The sequence below is a fragment of the Neoarius graeffei genome, chromosome 26, assembly GCF_027579695.1.
Source record: "Neoarius graeffei isolate fNeoGra1 chromosome 26, fNeoGra1.pri, whole genome shotgun sequence".
Classification (NCBI taxonomy): Eukaryota; Metazoa; Chordata; class Actinopteri; order Siluriformes; family Ariidae; genus Neoarius; species Neoarius graeffei.
Genome location: NC_083594.1, coordinates 30,151,587 through 30,171,687, shown reverse-complemented (window position 1 = coordinate 30,171,687; position 20,101 = coordinate 30,151,587). Strand labels below are relative to the sequence as shown.

At 44.1% G+C, this 20,101-nt stretch overlaps 1 long non-coding RNA gene across 1 annotated transcript; it reads right to left on the bottom strand.

The window, feature by feature from the left end:
* Positions 1–1,710: 1,710 nt before the first annotated feature.
* On the bottom strand, positions 1,711–17,185 carry LOC132874176 (uncharacterized). The gene is made up of 3 exons (XR_009651640.1): positions 17,057–17,185; positions 5,476–5,774; positions 1,711–5,088 (listed from the first exon to the last, which is right to left on the bottom strand). It is a non-coding gene; the product is annotated as an uncharacterized LOC132874176 (long non-coding RNA).
* Between the last annotated feature and the right edge of the window lie 2,916 nt (positions 17,186–20,101).

Sequence of the window (20,101 nt, the reverse complement as noted above, 5' to 3'; positions counted from 1 at the left end):
TGCCTCGTATTGACGAGTTGCTGGATCGACTAGGCACGGCTCGCTTTTATTCGACACTGGATTTAACAAAGGGATATTGGCAGATCTCCTTGACTCCACTATCCTGGGGAAAAAACGGCCTTTTCCACACCGTTTGGCTTACACCAATTTGTCACACTTCCTTTTGGGCTGTTTGGGGCGCCCGCTATGTTCCAGTGGCTTATGGACAGGGTCCTCCGCCCCCACGCCACCTATGCGGCCACATACTTAGACGATATTATAATCTATAGTAATGACTGGCCGCGGCATCTACAACACCTGAGGGCTGTCCTTGGGTCGCTGAGGCGAGCGGGTCTCACAGCCAACCCGAAGAAGTGTGCGATTGGGCGGGTGGAAGTATCTGGGCTTCCACTTGGGCAATGGGTAGGTGCGTCCCCAAATTAATAAGACAGCAGCGATTGCGGCCTGCCCGAGGCCCAAGACCAAAAAGGGGGTGAGACAGTTCCTGGGGCTGGCTGGCTACTATCATAGGTTCATACCTAATTATTCAGACGTCACCAGCCCGCTGACTGATCTCACTAAAAAGGGGGCACCAGATCCGGTCCAGTGGACGGAGCAATGCCAGCGGGCTTTCTCTGAGGTGAAGGCTGCACTGTGTGGAGGGCCTCTGTTACACTCCCCTGACTTTTCTCTCCCCTTTATGTTGCAGACGGACGCATTGGACAGAGGGCTGGGGGCTGCTCTGTCCCAGGAGGTGGAGGGGGAGGATTGCCCCGTGCTGTACATCAGCAGAAAGTTGTCGGTGCGTGAGGGGCGCTACAGCACAATAGAGGAAGAGCGCTTGGCCATCAAGTGGCCGGTCCTCGCCCTCCGCTACTACCTGCTGGGACGCCCTTTCACCCTCTGTTCGGACCACGCGCCCCCCCAGTGGCTCCACCGCATGAAGGATGCCAACGCATGGATCACCCATTGGTATCTGGCACTCCAGCCCTTTAACTTCAAGGTGATCCACAGGCCGGGGGCGCAGATGGTCGTGGAGGACTTCCTCTCCCGTCAAGGGGGGGGGGGGGGGGGAGTCAGCTGCAGGCCGGACAGCAGCCCGGCCTGAGTCGGGCAGTGGGGGTATGTGGCAGCGGGGGCATGGTCAAGCATCGGTCTGTGACCGGAGGGTGGAGTCAGGGAAGGTAAGTGGCAGAATCACTACACCTGATGTCAGTTAAGGTGTGTTTGTGTGTCTTCCCCAGTGACCGCGCCCTATATAAGGAGAGAGAGAGAGAGCAGCGGAAGACAGCTCTGTCCCCAACCAGACGACTTGTGTGTGTGCGCATGCGTGGGTGGCTGGGAGAGTTTAAAAAAAAAAAAAAAAAAAAAAAAATCACTGAAAAGTGCCAATAAAGAGGTTTTTTTTTTTTTTACTCAGTTCTGGACTGCCGTCCTTCTGTGCTCCACCCACCCGCCTGAATGTTTACATAGTGAAATTATCTTGTTGCATTGACAGATATTTTTACTTGATAAGACATCTTAGAATAAATTGGTTGCAATCTAGAACCAAGTTTAATAATCTCAGAATTAGTGTCTTGTATTCTTCTAATAGGAAATGTTAGATAGTTTCAACTATTTTCAAGATATTTTCGTTTGCTAAGATATCATTTTTTGCAGTGTGGAAACTTCTAATAAACACTTCAGAACGCTTAGCAGTTGTCTTTTCAGTTATTTATTATAGTAGAGCATATAAAACAGGAAAGGAAAAAAGAAGACAAGACACCACTTCAGTAATGCCGAGAGTACGCACTCGGAGTTGTGTTTTAGTGGCTGTTATCTATTATACTCTAAAGACATTCGCTTACTGCTCACGTCTTCACGTGATTGGCTCAAGACTTTCTATGAAGCTTTGTTAAAGCGTGCACCTGGCGTGCTCTGGGATATGCAAGCGTATGTGTGGTTGGGGAGAACTCAGACACCCTGCTTATCACCAGCCAAGGGCACAGAAAGGCGATTACAGCATGTGGGGAAAACAACTTTTCTCAGTACACTAGGCCACTTGAGCTCAACACACAAACACAGAGAATAGTAATGTTCATTCACTAAATTTCCTTCACATTTCCCCCCTTTTTATCCTACAGGATAATAATTGCTAAAAGAAAGAAACGTACACAATTTCAGTGGTAAGAGTTCCCGGAGAGATTCGACTTAACACGTCATTGAGTGTACAGGGATAATGCTAAGGCTGTTTTGTAAGACAGACATCTTAAGTTAATACTAGCAAGTAGGGGTGGCACGGTATTTGTACTCGTATTGGACCGTCACGGTACGGGGGTCACGGTCCGGTACATGCATTGTCACGGAGAATACACGGTACTCTTTTTTTTTTTTAATAAGAACTAAATGCAGAACTGCTGTGTCGCGTGAGGATTCATTCAGGGCATATTAACCATTTGCACCTGGAAACTCTTGGTTGGTCTAGCTTTTCCAACCCTGCCCAAACGCCTTCAAAATATAACCGCTGCTTGGTATGGCTCCTTATTTTTCTTTGCGGCTGCAAGTTTGAAGAGAAGTATGTACGAATGCAAGAATGGCGAGTGACAGCACACCGGAGTTAGAAGACCCGCCTGCATCGTTTAAATCAACGGTGTGGGATAATTTCGGGTTCCCCGTGACTTACAATAAAGGTGAGCGAGAAGTAGACAAAACGAAGACTGTCTGTCGGCGTTGTTCGACAGTGGTTGGTTATGCGAATGGGAACACTTTGAACATGCTAAAGCACATCCGACGACATCACCCAGGCATCCCCATAACTGGAACAAGACCGAAAAAAAAAAGTGTTCAGTCACTTCTCCCCACCGTGTTTCACCAACCACTAGACACAAACTCTACTAGAGTGAAAAAAATTACCGACGCAATTGGGATTTATATTGCATCCGCAATGCACCCATACTCCACTGTAGAAGAGGAAGGCTTCAAATATTTGTTCCATGTGCTAGAACCACGTTTCACGGTGCCATCCCGCAGCCATATTAAACAAACGGTAGTACCAGACATTTACAAAAGAACAAGGCACGTAGTGGAATTGGAGTTGTCAGCGGCTCCTTCTATTGCTCTCACAACTGATTCGTGGACGTCTCGAGCTACCGAAAGCTTTCTCACAGTAACGGCGCGTTTTATCAGCTCTTCGTGGGAGATGAGAACGGTAGTCCTACAAATGTGCCCCTTCTACGAGCAGCACACAAGTAGCCACCTAGCTGATAAGCTAAATGAAGTTGTGTCAGAGTGGAAACTCGAAAGGCCTGGGATGAATATAGCAGTCACCACCGACAATGCAAGAAACATTGTCAATGCAATTGGTGAGGCGGGGCTCGGTCCGCACATAGCGTGCTTTGCCCATACCCTTAACTTGGCCGCTAAGAAAGCACTCGATGTCAAGCAGGTATCGAATGTACTTGCAAAAATGAGATCAACAGTGTCATACTTTCACTGCAGCACGACGGCTACCTACATTCTGGAAATGAAACAGGACATGCTTGATTTGCCGCACCACAGTCTCATCATTATTGTTGCCACGCGCTGGAACTCCAGCTACAAAATGGTCGAGAGATACCTAGAGCAACAAGCTGCTATCTACTCAGCCTTGACAGAGAAGAAAATCAAGACCAAGGGCATCGCTAACCTGTCAGATCAGGAGCTGTCCTATGCAGAGAACATAGTCGATGTTATGAAGCCTCTGAAGATGATCACGGCAGTTATTAGTACAGAAACAGCACCATCTATTTCCATGATCCTGCCTCTGCAAACTACAATCCTGAATGCCACACAAGAAAATACATCTGATGCTGGAGATGAAAAATGCAATTAGAGAAAACTTCAAAGGCAGATACGAGGACCCAGACCTCAGGGATTTCCTAAATAAATGTACATTACTGGACCCCAGGTTCAAAACACTGAATCACCTAGATCCAGCGTGCCACAGGAAAGTCCATGACGATATTATCAGAGAAGTGCTGGGAAGAGCACAACAGGTATGCATTTAAGAAAATAATAATAATAATAATAATAATAATAATAATAATAATATATAAAATGTTATTTCTTAAGTGACTAATCTACTGTTACACCATAATGCTCAATTTATTGTTTTCCCCCTTTTCACATTGCAGAATGATCTGTCTCTGTCCACACAGGAGGACAGACCATCAACTTCACAGGCCACTCCTTTGCCAGTGAAGGCAGAGGAGTCAGAGGTATCCTCCTCCCCACCTCCTTCCAAGAGGTCAGCGATGGCAGAAATTTTTGGCTCCCTCTTCAGGGCTGATCAGAGGAGCCAGCCTACTTTGAATCAGAAGTTAAAGGAAGAAGTCAGTGCTTACATGGCAAAAGAATGTGCCTCAGTTGACTCTGACCCGCTTTCCTGGTGGAAATGTCACGAATCTCTGTATCCTAATTTAGCCATATTGGCAAAAAGTTACTTGGCCATACCTGCTACATCAGTGCCCAGTGAAAGGGTGTTTTCAACAGCAGGTGACATAGTTACTGCCACTAGATCTACACTCAGCACTGATAGTGTGGACAAACTAGTTTTTTTGAAGAAAAACTTAAAAATTGAATGAAGGTGTAATACATTAAGAGGTACATACTGTAGTTTATAATTGCAAAAATGGATTGAAGTTTATTACTGTTAAAACATTGTACCTCAGTATTATGTTGTGATCTGTGGCCTTGCCTTCATTGTTCCATTTTTCATTTTGATTCAGAATATTTCAGCTACCTATTTTTGAACAATAAATACCCTTAAAGACAACCTTTTTGGTTGTTTTTTTTTTCCCCCTGCACCGTACCGAAAATGTACCGTACCCGTGGGGTCTGGACCGAGGTACGTACCGGACCGTCACTTTTGCGTACCGTGCCACCCCTACTAGCAAGCTATATACATAGATCAGGAAACAATAGAACAGAAAAACAACCACAAATGAGAGTGTTTTAAGCTAGGGCTAATTTCATATCAGCTGTGCTGATGTCAAACGGTGGGTTATAGTCTTCATGTGGGTTTGGAGGCCAGTCAGGCAAGTCGTCTGGGTCTATTTTCACCATCTGGTAACCAATATTTGTCAGCTGCCTCTGAAACACAGACATAAAACATTGACAGAAAACAAGAAGCAAACATAGCATCACAATCACTAAGCCCAGGACCGATATGGTGGATGGAATCAGAGTCTTCCATCCACTGAACCAACGCCACCAACTGTCTTCGACTCCTCCATGTTCATCTGCTCGTAATTGTTCAGCAACCTTGCGCATCTTGTTCAGTGCCTCAGTGATGTTACCGAGTTAACCCTTGCCCTTCTTGACGTTTGTTGGTGCTCAGAGGGCGGGCAAGCCCCATCAGCACTCGCCCTACCTCACCGGGACTTGGAGGAAACTCGAAACCCTAAGACTTATCTATCGGCTAGACACTGAAATACTCTTCCCTATTGAGGGTGTGTGCGTGATTGATGTGATACTCACACTGTTCCATGCAGTGATGCCTTTCTTCCTCACACGCTTTAGTCAGCGTCCGGGGCACTTAGGCCTTCCTTTTCCTCCTGCTCAGCCGGTTCAGGAACCCTCCTGCAGTGGCTAGCGTGGATCCACGTCACTCTGCCTATGACCTTCACTGCCGTTGGGGTTGTGAACAGGACCTGGAATGGGTCATTCCACCATGGCTTGTTCCACTTGGTTCGTCTGAAGTCCTTCACCACTATCCAATCCCCTGGTTGTAGATCGTGCAGGGGTCCCTCAGCAGGCTTGGGAAGTGCTTCTTTTACCTGTTTGTGGATAGATTTCAAAGCAGAGGACAGCGTTGCACAGTAATTCAACATTGCATCATCACACAGTGTGGTGTCTGGCAGTGTTCCTTGGTCTGGCCCTATCCCCATGTTGGGTACTCGTCCAAACAGAATTTCAAATGGGCTTAACCCATGTTTAGGCCTAGTTTGCATCCTCATTTGTGTGAGTACTACAGGGAGGACCTTTGTCCATCCTAGCCCTGTTTCTGCACAAGCTTTACTTAGTTAATTTTTAAGGGACTGTAGGACTTTGAGCAGGTGGGTGGAGCACAGAAGTACGGCAGGCCAGAACTGAGTCTCAAAAAGCTCTTTATTTTCAGCTTTTCAATCTCCCAGTCACACAGACACACACATCAGTTGTCTGGTTGGGGAGAGAGCTCCCTTCCTCTGCTCTCTCTCTCGTTATATAGGGTGTGGTCACTGGGGAAGACACACAAACACAGGTTAACTGACATCAGGTGCAGTGATTCTGCCACTCACCTTCCCTGACTTTGCCCTGTGGTCACAGACCAACGCTTGACCACACCCCCGCTACCACATACCCCCACCGCCCGACTCAGGCCAGGCAGCCGTCCAGCCTGCAGCCGACTCCCCCCCCGACAGGAGAGGAAGTCCGCCACGACCATCTGCGCCCCCGGCCTTGGAGTGTCACAGGGCATTGGAGTGTCTGAATAATTTCATCAGAGTAAATTATGTATTAAAATTACTAAATAAACAAATGCGTTACAGTCCATGAAACATAGGAAGTATGAGAAGAAAACAGTAAATCAGAAAGCTGTGCACATTTGCGCGAAAGCTGCGCAAATGTGCGCAGCTTTCTGATTTACTGTTTTCTTCTCATACTTCCTATGTTTCATGGACTGTAACGGATCTGCAATAACATGCATTGTTGGCTACAGATCGAAACATACTTTCAGAATGCACTGACCAAGGCAGGACTAAACTCGATGTGCCTTCTAATAATAATAATAAAAAAAAAAAAACAGAATAGTAATTTGTAAGCTAAAAAGCCTGTGTCTACACTTTTCTTTCGCCGAGTGGCAGCTGTCTTCAACTGGGGCGGGAGGGCGGGACATGACTGAATGGGTGTTTCTGATTTGTCAGCTGTCGTCCTTACACCGCATGGCATGCCCCAAGCGTTTACAACACAGAATTCCAGGTTCTCCGCTCCAAAATCGGCAGCTTCAAAACGATTGATTTTTTTTTTTTTTAACCGACAACCAAAAAAAAATTAACCGGTTGACGTTGATTCGGTCAACCATCAGTCAAACGGTCATCGGTTAACATCCCTAGTTGTTATCAGCGCTCAGTTCAGAAGCCTGCATTTCTGATGGTATGGGGTTGCATTAGTGCGTGTGGCATGGGCAGCTTACACATCTGGAAAGACACCATCAATGCTGAAAGGTATGGACCCTTTTCACGTGACGTCACGACAAACGTGGCCGCCATTTTGGACATGTACTACCAGTAGTTTACCACAGCCAACATTGAGGAACGGCAGCAAAGAAAGTGTTTATTTTCAGCAAGACTTCCATAATGCCACTATATTGTTGTGCACCTGGATGTAGTAACCATCAACAAACAAGGCAAGGGTTATCATTTTATCGGATCCCGGTAGATGCTGACCGACGGAGAAGATGGATAGCGGCATACCAACGCTTGTGTAGTGACCACTTTGTTGGAGGTAAGACGAATAAAATTAGCCAGAAAAGGCATTACATTGCTGTTAACATTCCATTCTAGTTTACTGTAATTATGATCTGGCAGCTATTTACACCGGATCCAGTGTAAATAGCTGCTGGAGCCAACGTCCGAGGTTCCGGAGCGCGCTAGCTCGCGGCCGGCCGGAGCGCGCTCCGGCAAGCTCGGACGTTGGCTCCGGCAGCTATTTACACTGGATCCGGTGTAAATAGCTGCCAGATCATAATTACAGTAAACTAGTAAATACAGTTTTCTGCATCTCGCTCCTTTTATGTTTGTCGCCTTCCTCGCATTCAAACCGATTCGAGCTGAAGTCCACTACATGTCCAAAATGGCGGTCGCGTTTACGAAGGTCACGTGACTGAAAAGAGTCTATATCCAGGTTCTAGAGCAACATATGCTCCCATCCAGACGACGTCTCTTTCAGGGAAGACCTTGCATTTTCCAACATGACAATGCCAAACCACATACTGCATCAATTACAGCATCATGGCTGCGTAGAAAAAGGGTCTGGGTACTGAACTGGCCAGCCTGCAGTCCAGATCTTTCACCCATACAAAACATTTGGCGCATCATAAAACGGAAGAAACAACAAAAAAGACCTAAGACAGTCGAGCAACTAGAATCCTACTGTGGCAGCGGGGGCGTGGTAAAGCGCCGGTCTGCGACAGGAGGGCGGAGTCAGGGAAGGTAAGTGGCAGAATCACTACACCTGACGGCAATTAACCTGTGTTTGTGTGTGTCTTCCCAGTGACCGCGCCCTATTTAAGGAGGGAGAGCGAGAGCAGAGGGGCTCTTCCTGGAACCAGACGCCGAGTGTGTGTGTGTCTGTAAACTTTAAATCATAGTTGTTAGACTGAAAAGTGTGACAATAAAACAATGTATCCACCTGATCTCTGTGCTGCCATCCTCTGTGCTCCACTCATACCTATCGAACTGCTACACCTACATTAGACAAGAATGGGTTAACATTCCTATCCCTAAACTTGAGCAACTTGTCTCCTCAGTCCCAAGACATTTACAGACTGTTGTAAAGAGAAAAGGGGATGTCTCACAGTGGTAAACAAGGCTTTGTCCCAACTTTGAGATGTGTTGTCATGAAATTTAAAATCACCTAATTTTTCTCTTTAAATGATACATTTTCTCACTTTAAACATTTTATATGTCATCTATGTTCTATTCTGAATAAAATATGGAATTTTGAAACTTCCACATCATTGCATTCCGTTTTTATTTACAATTTGTACTTTGTCCCAACTTTTTTGGAATTGGGGCTGTAAGACGAAGAGGCATTTCTCCCATCTCCACCTGGATAGCTGTCACTGGGGTAGTTTTAACAGCACCACAGCACAACCTTAATGCTTGATTTTGGATCACATCCAACTTATTCCGCAGTGTTTTGGCTGCAGACCCATATATTATGCTTCCATAGTCAAGCACAGACCTAATCAAACCTGTATAAATTGTTCTTAGAGCATGTCTGCTTGCTCCCCACTCTACTCCGCATAGACATCTCATTACATTTATTACTTTCTTGCATTTATCAATCATTTTTTGTATATGCACTGCCCACGTTAATCTTTGGTCAAATCATATGCCCAGATATCTAAAGGAGTCCACCCTTTCCAATTCATTATCAGAGAGATTCACTTTTATATCCTTAGCCATTTTCTTTCTTGGAAAAAAACATTATTTTGGTTTTGTCAATAGAGATCCTAAAACCCCATCTAATGGACCATTTATCCACTACATCAACTGCTTGCTGTATCTTACTCACCACATATTCAACATTTCTCCCTCTTTTCCATAAAGCACCATCATCTGCAAACAATGCTACATCCACAAAATTCTCCACTTCCTTAAAAATGTCACTTATCATAATGGAGAACAATAAAGGACTGATAATGCTCCCTTGTGGGATACCATTTTCTACCTGAGACCGCTCACTTGTCATCCCATTAATCCTCACCATTATTGTTCTATCTGATAAGAATTCCTTAACCCATGTGAAAACTCTTCCCTTGACTCCCATATGATTTAACTTAATCAAAAGGCCCTCCTTCCACATCATGTCATACACCTTCTCAATATCAAAAAAAGACAGCCACAACGGATTCCTTATTCACATGGGCTCTTCTTATGGTATCCTCTAAATATACTAAAGGATCCATGGTGGGGCGTCGTGGCTCGGGTGGATGGGGCGCCATGCCATGGATCCGGGGACCCGGGTTCGATTCCGGCCCGAGGTCGTTTCCCGATCCCTCCCCGTCTCTCTCTCCCACTCATTTCCTGTCTCTGCACTGTCCTATCCAATGGAGGTGCAAAAAGCCCCCCCAAAAAAATCTTAAAAAAAAAAAGGATCCATGGTGCCTCTGCCTCTTCTAAAACCACTCTGATAATTTTGTATCAATCCTTTAGTCTCAACTGTATATATTAACCTGTCATTTATTATTCTTTCCATTGTTTTCCCCATCTGAGATGTTAGTGCTATTGGTCTGTAGTTGCTAGGGATCTTTGGGTCTTTCCCAGGCTTTTTAATAGGGATAATTATAGATTATTTCCATACTTTTGGTATTATTCCCTCTGTCCAGACCCTATTGTAAAGACTCAATAGAACTTCCTTTCCTTTATCAGTTAGGTTCTCTAACATAGAATAACAAATCCCAAATCCCCCCTAAAGGAGCTTCAGGATTAAGTTCTTTTTAGGATATTTTCAAGATCTTCACAAGACCTTTGCACGCATCTCAAGATCAAGAAAGCAGCAGAAATCAAGTCTATGGTACATGGATCTTCCAAAATACAGTGGAACCTCTCTGAAGTGAATATCTGGACATAGTGATGCTTTCCATAACTGGAGCTCTTTGCTTTTGGGGACATATTCTCATGAGTGATAGCCTAAAAGTGCAAAGTTGGCCTCTCACAGGAACTAGCAAACAAGATGTGTATAAATACAAAACAAACTCTGAAATATCCCTGGTGAAAATCTGTCAAGGATCCGTAAAGTTCTTTGTGAGGGCCTTGGAGGATCCAGTTGAGGAGCTCAACAAAGATCCTCAAAAGATCTTCAAGGATCTTTTAACTTCTTGCCAAGATCTTCAAAGATTCCAAATAAATTCCAAACAAAACAATTCTTTATTGATGCTATCATAAAATAACGTATCATGAAAAAAGTTATGTGGAACATTCAGGAAAAAGCAAACAGATGGCAACATAACAATAATCTGTTAAACAAACATCACATCAATCTGTTTGCTTTTTCCTGAATGTTCAACATAACTCTGTGTTCATGATATGTTATGATAGCATCGATAAAGAATTGTTTTGTTTAGAATTGAATGTGGGGGCGGCACGCTGGTGCAGTGGTTAGCGCTGTCGCCTCACAGCAAGAAGGTCCGGGTTCGAGCCCCGTGGCTGGCGAGGGCCTTTCTGTGCGGAGTGTCCGCATGGCTTTCCTCCGGGTGCTCCGTTTTCCCACACACTCCAAAGACATGCAGGTTAGGTTAACTGGTGACTCTAAATTGACCGTAGGTGTGAATGTGAGTGTGAATGGTTGTCTGTGTCTATGTGTCAGCCCTGTGATGACCTGGCGACTTGTCCAGGGTATACCCCGCCTTTCGCCCGTAGTCAGCTGGGATAGGCTCCAGCTTGCCTGCGACCCTGTAGAACAGGATAAAGCGGCTAGAGATAATGAGATGAGATGAATGTCTCATCTCGTTATCTCTAGCCGCTTTATCCTTCTACAGGGTCGCAGGCAAGCTGGAGCCTATCCCAGCTGACTACGGGCGAAAGGCGGGGTACAACCTGGACAAGTCACCAGTTCATCACAGGGCTATGAGATGAATGTGTTTTTTGTTTTTTAAGATTCTTGTAGATCTTGTCAAGAATATTAAAGATCATTGAAGAGCTTGGCAAGATGTTAAAAGATCCTCGAAGATCCTTACCAGGGGTTCTCACTACTGCCATCGAGAAGACGCTACAGAACCTAAAGTCCTGCACTTCCAGACTCAGGAACAGCTTCTACCCAACAGCAATCAGTGAACTGAACTTGCACCCCTCCACAACAATTTTACCTCAAGTGCAATCATCCATCCATCACTGCTTATCCTGTGCAGGATCGTGGGCAAACTGGAGCCTACTCCAGCTGACTATGGGCAAGAGGCAGGGTACACCCTGGACAAGTAGCCAGACCATCACAGGGCTGACACAAATGCCCCTTTTCCACCAAAGCAGTTCCAGGGCTGTTTCAGGGCCAGTGCTTAGTTTGGAACTGGGTTTTCTGTTTCCACTGACAAAGAACTGGCTCTGGGGCCAGAAAAACCGGTTCCAGGCTAGCACCAACTCTCTGCTGGGCCAGAGGAAAGAACCGCTTCCGTCGGGGGGGGGGGGGGGGGGGGGGGGGTGGCGGCGGCAGAGTTGTTAAGACCAGCAACAATAACAAGACCGCGAAAGATCGCCATTTTTAAGCGACAAGAAGCAGCAGCTGTACAAACGCGAAGTCATCCATTATTATTATTGTTGCTGTTGTTGCTGCTGCTTCCGCGTTGTTTTTGCTTCAATATTCGCGCCAAGGTTTATGCAAACGTAGTGACGTAACTGACGTATACAGTGACGTAACTGATGTATACAGCGACGTAATGACGTGGCTTCCCTTAGCACCGCGAGCTATGGAAAAGCAAACTGGTTCTCAGCTGGCTCGCAAGTTGAACAAGTTGTGAACCAGCACCGGCCCCGAACCAGCCCTGGAACTGATTTGGTGGAAAAGGGGTAATAGAGACAAACAACCATTCACAACTCACATTCACACCTACAGTCAATTTAGAGCCACCAATTAACCTAACCTGCATGTCTTTGGGGCAAACCGGAGCAAACCCACATCGACACGAAGAGAACATGCAAACTCCACAAAGAAAGGCCCCTGTTGGCTACTGGGCTCGAACCCAGAACTTTCTTGCTGTGAGGTGACAGTGCTAACCACTACACCACCATGCCGCTCTAAGCAGAGTCATAATACACTAAACTGCATGAGTCACTAAATTATTTTATACACTTTTATATTCTATTTATATTTTTATAGTTATTATTTATTCAACTGATAGCTTCTTTTAATGTGTGCATGTTAGTTAATGGACCGATGAGTAGAGTGAATTCCCATTCACTCTACTCATCGGTCCATTAACTCACATGCACACATGACCAAGTTTTTCCTTTAAGAGAGACAGCAAATTTCATTGTATGTTAATATGCAATGACAGTAAAGCCTATTCTGACTCTGCATTCTTATTCTGAAACCACAGTCAAAATAACAGTTCATATTTTCTTTTTATTATTATTTATTTCTGTTCCTGACCCGAAGTAGAACAGAATGACCAACTATCCAATGAGGCCAAAGATTTAATCTTTTTTATGGCACTCCATATAGTGCAGCGGTTAAGAGAATAATTGTTCAAATTATGATAAAAGTACCAAACTTGGACCAAGTACAGCCTGAACCCTTGTCTTCCACATAAGGGAGAGCTTCACCAGAAATTTGCATTATTTCAGGGGTAGATTAAGTATTAAATATTGGGTATCGGTTAATATGTTAAATATTATAAAAATCATTTAACACTGTGTATATAGCCAAATTGGTGGCCTATTTTCCCTTCAAGTGGAAGACAGCTATTGATTAGAGGGATTTTAAGCATGTTTAGCTAAAATAATAGTGGTTCTGCAGCATAAATACTTCAAAATGTACACAATTTAAACTTTGAATTTACAGAATACTTAACAGTTAAGAATTATACCATATCAGTAACATTTGGCCGACATTATACATGGCTGTTCATCCAATTGTTGCACAATTTATAGCTGTGTAACTTAAAAGTAACAATCCTATGTCTTTTTCATGTATTTCACTCTTTAGAGTATTGTCCTTAAACATTAAATTTTGATTTAAAGGGTTTCAGTTTTTTGTTATACTTCTTGATCTCAAATATGATGTTATTCTTAAGGGCTGGTTGAACCATTTTCTGTACAGACTTAGCATAATTATAGAAAATGGTTCAATGGTGAGTTGAAATGTTAAAAATGGGTCTGATTTGCACCTATCCTGTCTGTCTGCATCTGTTATTATCATTTTCAGAAAACTTTGTTGTGGTTTTTACAAGACTCTCCTGCATGAGCAAAAAAAAAGAACAAAAAAGTTGATATTGGCTATGTTCACACTGCAGGCTGAAGTGACTCAAATCCGATCTTTTTGCCCATATGTGACCTGTATCCGATCTTTTATTGACAATATGAATGACACAGATCCGATTTTTTCAAATCCGACCCAGGCCGTTTGGATATGTGGTCCTAATTCCGATTCCTATCCGCTCTTTTCATATGCGACTTCAGTCTGAACCGCCAGGTTGCATTCATCCGACTTACACGTCATCAACAAGCCACAAATGTCACTATTCTGCGCTGAAGTAGGCGGCGGGTCTCTCAAAAAAAGGTACAACATGGCGCATAATCACGGGCGCAGATAGAGGGTGGGACGGGTGGGATTCGTCCCACCCAGATTTAAATTCACTTCGTTCGGTCCCCCCCACTTTGCATAAGGCAAACCTCACTGAAAAATCAAAAGACTAATTACCATTCGGTTTATTGAGGTGCACAGCAGTGTATACATAGTTGCAACAACTCACATAAAACAAAACAAAGACTGATATTCGGTTGGTTGAGCTGCGCAGACTGCACAGGTTGCGAGCTCGAGCTTGGTTGCTATGGTAACCCACAACAAGTTTGACAGGCATATCGGGGTTGGGGTTGGTTTGCTGGCAGCTTTGTCCCCCCTCCAGTTTTTTGTCCCCCCCAGTTCAAAAAACGTATCTGCGCCCCTGCGCGTGACATCAATGCAGAGGTTAGGGAGCTGATTTCCATTTGGGGGGATACAGCTATTCAAGCTAGATTGGACGGGCCATACCGCAACCGGGCGGTTTTACTTCCGTAAACACTGGCCATGCTCACTGCGTGTGACGTCGTCGTATCCTGCAATGCGCATGCGGAACACTTTTAGGTCGCTTTTCGTTCATACTGAGGATCACATACAAGTCGCATACATTTGTTAATGTGAACGACCTCACAAAAAAATCGGATTTCACAAAAAAATCGGAATTGAGCATTAAGCCTTGCAGTGTGAACATAGCGATTGACCTGAGTGGGTGACATTGGTTTGATTATTTGATCTGATTATATCCTCTGGCTACATGATTACACATTCTGTCTTACAGATGCATACATGCATGTTCATAATCACAAAATGAGAAACCTGAACTGAGGACCGCCGACATCCTGGCTGCCATTAATTTTGAACTCTTGTAATTGGTGGTGGATTCAGCTCGAGTAGAATAGTGGAGGTGATTATCATAAAATTGATGATGTAAATTAATACATGTACATGTAATATGAGCTAATCATTTTGAATTTTATATTTTAAAATGTCTATCTACAGTATGTGGAGGATGCTTGTACATATTTATAGACACCAATTCTTTTGCAATTCACTACTATGAAAATGGCACTAATTTTCCTAACACTATTGCCGCTTTTTCACTACCAACGCGGCTGAGTTGGGCTGAGCCGTGCCGTGCTGAGTTGAGCTGAGCGGGGCTGTTGGAGTTGCATTTCGACTATAACTGCGCTGAACCGTGCTGGCTGGAAGTGGGTGGACACATTGGGTGGAGTTAGCGAAAGTGGGTGGACGTCAGGTGATGTCGTTAGGCGGCGCAAACAGTGACATCAGTGATCTTTTAAGCGGTAGTCTCACAACCCGGATAGTAAACAATAAACATGGAGGACATGGAGTCGTTAGTGTTGCTGGTCTTGGTGCTGTGGCTTGTTGTCACCGACAACGCCAACAGATACTGGCAAGAGCGTATAGATGAGGCAAGGCGCATAAGGCTTCAGAAATTCTCGTAATTCGTAATTCTCCTTCTTCCGGGTTTACAGATCCCAGCGCGCTCGCGGGGCGTGTGAGGACACTCCTCCTCACCAATCAGTGCACAGGGGAGTGTCTCCTCACGCCCCTAGCCTCACTCAGCTCGGTTTGGCTCGCTTCAGCCCCACTCCAAAACCGTGCGAGTTTTGGGGGCTGAGCAGGGCTGAAGCGAGCTGAGTCGTGATGTTCTTAGATAGTCGAAACGCGAGCCGTGTTGGGTTGAAGTGAGCTGAAGCGAGCTGAAAAAGGGTAGTGGAAAAGGGCCATATTTTGTCTTTCAGATGCATGTGCATGTTCCTGATGGTACTGAACTGTAGCATTTTCATGTGCATATAACAGCTTACTGACTAATACCTGCAATGTAAATTCATGGTGGAGGATTGTAATTAGACATTTTAGTTGGTGGAAGTAATCTGGTAAAAATGCAGAAAACATTCAAGCTAGTTGCTTCAGGCCCGATGGGACAGTCAAGCACTACTGCGAAACCAACAGACTGGTTGTTATGTTTCTTGTGCCAAACAGATGATGCAGGATTAGGTGAACTGAAATGTCCAGCAAGGAGAACAGAAGAAACATCTGGTTATGATTACATTGCAAATAATCTTTCAGAATTTGACAAAATCAATCGTGTGCCTATGAATATAAATCTGAATAGGTTGAATGATGGTCAGGGCATAGTAGAGACACTCAAGGCTCATAAAGCCTCATTAGCCCTGTTTTTGTTGTCAAAGAGATAGTTACAAAATAAATATACACAATGCATATTTCTTGCTAAAAACCGAGTATCCTAAATAAAACATTGAATCCACCCCCTTAATCTTTTAATTTTTGCTGAAGCTCTCCTTTTTCTGCTTACCAATGGTCTTGGCTATGCATCTGCAAAATTTGGTACTTTTATCACAATTTGAACAATTCTTCCAAATATTCTCCTTAACCGCTGCACTAATAGAGAACCCCAAAAATCGGACTGTTTCAAATGAGAGGATTGGAATGGCCCCGGAGAAGCGTCACGTTCTTGATTGCGTCACATGAACGGAAAAGAACAAAATGGAGGAGTACGCAAGGGAGCCGTGGTAAGGCTAACCAGCGAAAATAACTTGATTTGAAACGTTTTAAATGTACTATTGATTTCCTTTACCAAAGCTAAACACGCACTTGCATTATATATTGTTTCAAGCTTAAAATGAGTTTCAAAGGAAATTCCCGTGTAGTGGTTGATTCCTGCTTTGTACAGTTCAGTGTTTTTAGCCATGCTATGTTATCATGGTATATGACCTTGCTTTAGTACTGTTAATAGTACTTTTGCTTCTAATATGTTTAGGTTTCCTGTTTCCATATGTATAAGTATTTTGATGCTGGATAAAGTGGCTAGAGATAATGGAGATGAGACGGCAGTTGTAAGATATTTTAATAAATACATCTGTTATAATTCTAGCTAAACGAATCTGGTAGCAGTTTCTGCTTAAATAGCTAAATATTCTACTCAGACTGTAATTCACGTGTCAACCTCAAGGCCTACGGGCTAAATACTGTCCGTTGCCTCGCTTCATTTGGTCCCCCCCCCCGAATTTGTAGAAAGATAATACTGAAACATTTTTACCTTGTCTGGAACTGATACAAGACCCGTAGTTAACGTTCCGCAAGCGCCACTGTACAGTGCAGATGGGCTAACATCTCAGGCCTAGTTTATACCGAGTTAACGTGTATTCGCGCTGCCACCTAGAAAGGGGGATGATGGGGTCTCAGGGCATTTTCTTGACTTTTGCATAATCTTAAATTCGCAATCTCCACTCTCTCTTTGATGAACACTACTTAGTTGAGTGGTTCTTGACATGATATGGATACAGTTGTGGAATATAACTATTTACTGTTTTAAAAAAAATAAATTCACTGTTTAATGGTCTCTTGCATTAAGAAGGCAAGAAATTCCACTAATTAGCTTTTGACAAGGCACATCTGTTAATTGCAAAGCATTCCAGGTGATTATCTGAACCAGCTTCATGCCAGCATTGTGCAAACCTGTCATCAGGGTAAATGGTAGCTACTTTGAAGAAACTTTTTTTTTTAAACGCTCTTTTTGTTTTACCACATAATTTCATATACGTCACACATCAGGGTTCTCCACTTTTCAAAAATAAAAGGTGGTGGTGGGGGGCCAGGGGGACAAAGTCCCCCTGAAGCTGACAGACTTTGGGCTTTTTTGACAGTGAAACTGGCCAACAAATGGATAGGAAATGCTAAATCATTCTTAAAATCATTTTACAAAAAAATTAACATTCTTACTGTACATATCTTTGTCAATGTGAGACTCATTTGATGTTTCAGTTGAGACTGATGCACCTGTTGCGCATCTCTGAATTATTTATTTTTGTCAAAATAATTAGTTTTTCTTTTGTTTCAGACATGTAAAAGCTTTTTTACCTTTACCTGACATGTTTCGACGGTGTAACTTCCGTCTTCATCAGAGAATAAAAACATCATGATATTACCCGCAGACAAAGGCAGAACAATAGTCATAATGGATACAGCACAATCTCATCTCATCTCATCTCATTATCTCTAGCCGCTTTATCCTTCTACAGGGTCGCAGGCAAGCTGGAGCCTATCCCAGCTGACTACGGGCGAAAGGCAGGGTACACCCTGGACAAGTCGCCAGGTCATCACAGGGCTGACACATAGACACAGACAACCATTCACACTCACATTCACACCTACGGTCAATTTAGAGTCACCAGTTAACCTAACCTGCATGTCTTTGGACTGTGGGGGAAACCGGAGCACCCGGAGGAAACCCACGCGGACACGGGGAGAACATGCAAACTCCACACAGAAAGGCCCTCGCCGGCCACGGGGCTCGAACCCAGGACCTTCTTGCTGTGAGGCGACAGCGCTAACCACTACACCACCGTGCCGCCCACATACAGCACAATATGAAAACCAAATGAACAGTATGTTGGCAGACACCACCACATATGAGATCCTCAAGAAAGACCCCACAGAGGACAAGAAGAAAAAACTAAAAGCTTTACTGAAGCCTTTATTGGAAGCCAACAAAATTGATAAACAGACATACAACAATTTAATACCCACAGTCAGCATAACCCCCCGGATCTATGGCACACCAAAAATACATAAACCAGGAACACCGTTACGTCCAATTGTGGACAGCATCGGATCAATCACTTACAACCTGTCTAAAGCGCTTGCGGAGATAATCAAACCACTACTGGGCCAAACAGAACAACACTGCAAAAATTCAAAACAACTAGCAGAACAACTCAGTAAGATAAAAGTGGAAAAGGATGAAATATTAATATCACACGACGTTGTCTCCCTATTCACAAAAACACCGGTGGAAGCTACACTGAGAATTGTACGACAGCGCCTCAAGACAGACAAGACTCAAGAAACGTACACAGTTATCAGTAGAAGACATCAGTCAACTGCTCAGTTTCATTGCCACATCCACATACTTCCAGTTCCGCGGAACAATATACAGGCAGAAGGAGGGGTTTGCGATGGGGGACCCACTCTCCGCCATAATGTGCGGCTTCTTCATGGAACACCTTGAAAGAGAGGCTATTACATCTGCCCCAGAAGAATGCAGGCCCACATTATGGAGGAGGTATGTAGATGACATCCTGGAGAAAGTGAAAGTCGGACGCACCCAACAATTGACAGATCACCTCAACTCTATAGACGACACCGGCAACATAAAATTCACGCACGAAGAGGAAACAGAAAAATCAATAGCGTTTTTGGACATAAAAATTCACCACACAGACGACGGAGACATCAAAATAACAATCTACAGAAAACCGACACACACTGATCAATATCTGCTCTGGACGTCCGAACACCCCATCGCACACAAACTGTCAGTTGTCACAACACTCTACGAACGTGCATCAATCATAACCGACCCCACAGAACGTGCAACAGAAGAACAACACATACGGCAAGCTCTGATCACATGTCAATATCCACCATGGGCCATACACAAAGGCGCACAACAAGTGAAAACAAAAGAAAAGACGCAGGAAAAAGGAAGAAAACAGACAACCCAAAAACAGGAAAGTAAAGCAGTAGTGACTCTACCGTATGTCAGAGGAGTCACAGAACAAATCCAAAGAGCCATGAAAAAACACAACATACAAACACCCGTGAAACCACACACCAAACTACGACAGCTACTAGTTCACCCTAAGGACAAAATTGACCAAAACAGTAAATGTAATGTCATATATGAAATACCATGCCTGTCATGCAATAAAACCTACATTGGGGAGACAGGAAGGAGTTTTAGCATACGAAAAAAGGAACATAAAAAAGAATGTGAAAAAGAAACAGAACAGAGACAAACAAGAGCAATAAAAGAAAAGGCTATGCAAGGGAACCTGAAATCAGCAATAACAGACCACTGCAGAAGGGAAAATCATATAATGGACTGGGACAATGCTCAGATCATACAGCAAGAGAACAACAGATACCACCGTTGGATCAAGGAGTCAATAGAAATCAGAAAGCGTAGCCCAAGAACAATAAACAGGGATGAGGGGGCGTACATGCTCTCCCACACCTGGAGCGCCGTCCTGAGGGGGCAACACTGACAGCGGGAGGCGTGACCGACCTGTCAATATTGGCA